Source organism: Tachysurus fulvidraco, chromosome 24 (assembly GCF_022655615.1).
Source record: "Tachysurus fulvidraco isolate hzauxx_2018 chromosome 24, HZAU_PFXX_2.0, whole genome shotgun sequence".
Classification (NCBI taxonomy): domain Eukaryota; kingdom Metazoa; phylum Chordata; class Actinopteri; order Siluriformes; family Bagridae; genus Tachysurus; species Tachysurus fulvidraco.
The window spans coordinates 450,900-453,399 of NC_062541.1; the positions used below are offsets into that span (position 1 = coordinate 450,900).

Here is a 2,500-nt window from a genome sequence, read left to right on the forward strand (position 1 = left end):
ACATTACATCATGGATATGTCAATTAAATACTTTAACCATTTTCATTGAGGTATAATTTACTATAATTGTGCAGTAAAGCTGATGTATAGTGTTTGTTCATGTGAACCAATAGGGATGATGTTCACTTACCCAGCAGTGATGATCACTTTGGTTCTCTCAACACAAAGCCTGGAGGACTTAACCAGTGGGTTTTGGATTATTGCAGAAAATAAACTTGGTCATTAAGATACAAATGAATGCAACATTTATGAATTTGGAAGCATAACTACAATCAGCAGAAGAAAAAAGCTAAACATATAAAGGTTATAACTTTAGCTGTAGACTTTATATACTGTATATATGACTTGGAGGAGGAGGAGATTGGTTTCACTGGACATTTGGGATACAGAACACTCTCTATGTCACTTTGTAACTGTCACACCAGGAGGAGGAAGACAGACCCATACACAGGGTAGCTTCAGATGAATAGGGTTTAATAAATGAAATAAAAGAACAGATACAAAGACGAAAAGTAAACAGAACAAAGGACGTTATATAGAGATTACACCGATGATGATTCACCGCTGCTATCGGCAACGGTTTAATAGCCATAATTAACAATAGGGAACAGGTGTGTACAGACGGGGTGGAGTAAACAAGGGTGGGGCAGAAACGTGACATGGAACATACACAAACGCACATGGCCAAAAGTCCAGGCTAAGTCCTGACAGCAACATGTAGGGACATTAATCATAAACTCATTTTATTTACATGTTCTATTATAACATGTGGAAATATCTTGGGGTGGTGTTAAATATCTTGGGGTGGTGTTAAATATCTTGGGGTGGTGTTAAATATCTTGGGCTCGTCGTCTGATTTCAGGACACACATAGATGGCGTGTAGTTCTGTAAATCTCAGCACAGCTCCCTCTGTGGAAACACATGTCCGACCCTCTGCACTATTGCTGCAGTAATAGTCTTGGCTTTATTCCCCTCATCCATGTTAACGTCATTGACGTTACCTTCATTCTATTTAAACCTGTTTATTTTTATACCTCTGCATTTAGTTCCATTCAGCTTTAAACACTGTAAATTTGTCACACAAACATACAGGGTGTGACGTAGTGAAATGGGTTTTATGGCTGTTCCTGGTAGTGAAGGTCCAATAAAAGGTAAATAAGAAAAGACAAACAATAAGCATAGATATATGAATCTTTAAAAAATGTATATATGTGCTGTGTACATGATAATGTGCAAAATATGTGAAAATATGTAAAGTGACCAGTGCAAAAAGAGCTCCAAGGTGAAATGTGCACTATGCAATGTGCGGTGTGTAAAAGGGTCATGGTGTGCGGTGTGTAAAAGGGTCATGGTGTGCGGTGTGTAAAAGGGTCATGGTGTGCGGTGTGTAAAAGGGTCCTGTGTGCGGTGTGTAAAAGGGTCATGGTGTGTGGTGTGTAAAAGGGTCATGGTGTGCGGTGTGTAAAAGGGTCATGGTGTGTGGTGTGTAAAAGGGTCATGGTGTGTAAAAGGGTCATGGTGTGTGGTGTGTAAAAGGGTCATGGTGTGCGGTGTGTAAAAGGGTCATGGTGTGCGGTGTGTAAAAGGGTCATGGTGTGCAGTGTGTAAAAGGGTCATGGTGTGTGGTGTGTAAAAGGGTCATGGTGTGTGGTGTGTAAAAGGGTCATGGTGTGTGGTGTGTAAAAGGGTCATGGTGTGTAAAAGGGTCATGGTGTGTGGTGTGTAAAAGGGTCATGGTGTGTGGTGTGTAAAAGGGTCATGGTGTGTAAAAGGGTCATGGTGTGTGGTGTGTAAAAGGGTCATGGTGTGTAAAAGGGTCATGGTGTGTAAAAGGGTCATGGTGTGTGGTGTGTAAAAGGGTCATGGTGTGTAAAAGGGTCATGGTGTGTGGTGTGTAAAAGGGTCATGGTGTGTAAAAGGGTCATGGTGTGTGGTGTGTAAAAGGGTCATGGTGTGTAAAAGGGTCATGGTGTGCGGTGTGTAAAAGGGTCATGGTGTGCGGTGTGTAAAAGGGTCATGGTGTGCGGTGTGTAAAAGGGTCATGGTGTGTGGTGTGTAAAAGGGTCATGGTGTGTGGTGTGTAAAAGGGTCATGGTGTGTGGTGTGTAAAAGGGTCATGGTGTGTGGTGTGTAAAAGGGTCATGGTGTGCGGTGTGTAAAAGGGTCATGGTGTGCGGTGTGTAAAAGGGTCATGGTGTGCGGTGTGTAAAAGGGTCATGGTGTGTGGTGTGTAAAAGGGTCATGGTGTGCAAAAGGGTCATGGTGTGTAAAAGGGTCATGGTGTGCGGTGTGTAAAAGGGTCATGGTGTGCGGTGTGTAAAAGGGTCATGGTGTGTGGTGTGTAAAAGGGTCATGGTGTGTGGTGTGTAAAAGGGTCATGGTGTGTGGTGTGTAAAAGGGTCATGGTGTGCGGTGTGTAAAAGGGTCATGGTGTGCGGTGTGTAAAAGGGTCATGGTGTGTGGTGTGTAAAAGGGTCATGGTGTGTGGTGTGTAAAAGG

General features: G+C 43.0%; 1 protein-coding gene across 1 annotated transcript in view; it reads left to right on the forward strand.

The window, feature by feature from the left end:
- Positions 1-41, forward strand: part of LOC113648408 (keratin, type I cytoskeletal 50 kDa-like) — a 5,856-nt gene extending 5,815 nt beyond the window's left edge. Inside the window, exon 8 of the mRNA XM_027155576.2 lies at positions 1-41. This exon is cut by the window's left edge and continues 196 nt beyond it. The gene's annotated coding sequence lies outside the window, so the exon portion shown is untranslated.
- The last annotated feature ends 2,459 nt before the right edge of the window (positions 42-2,500 follow it).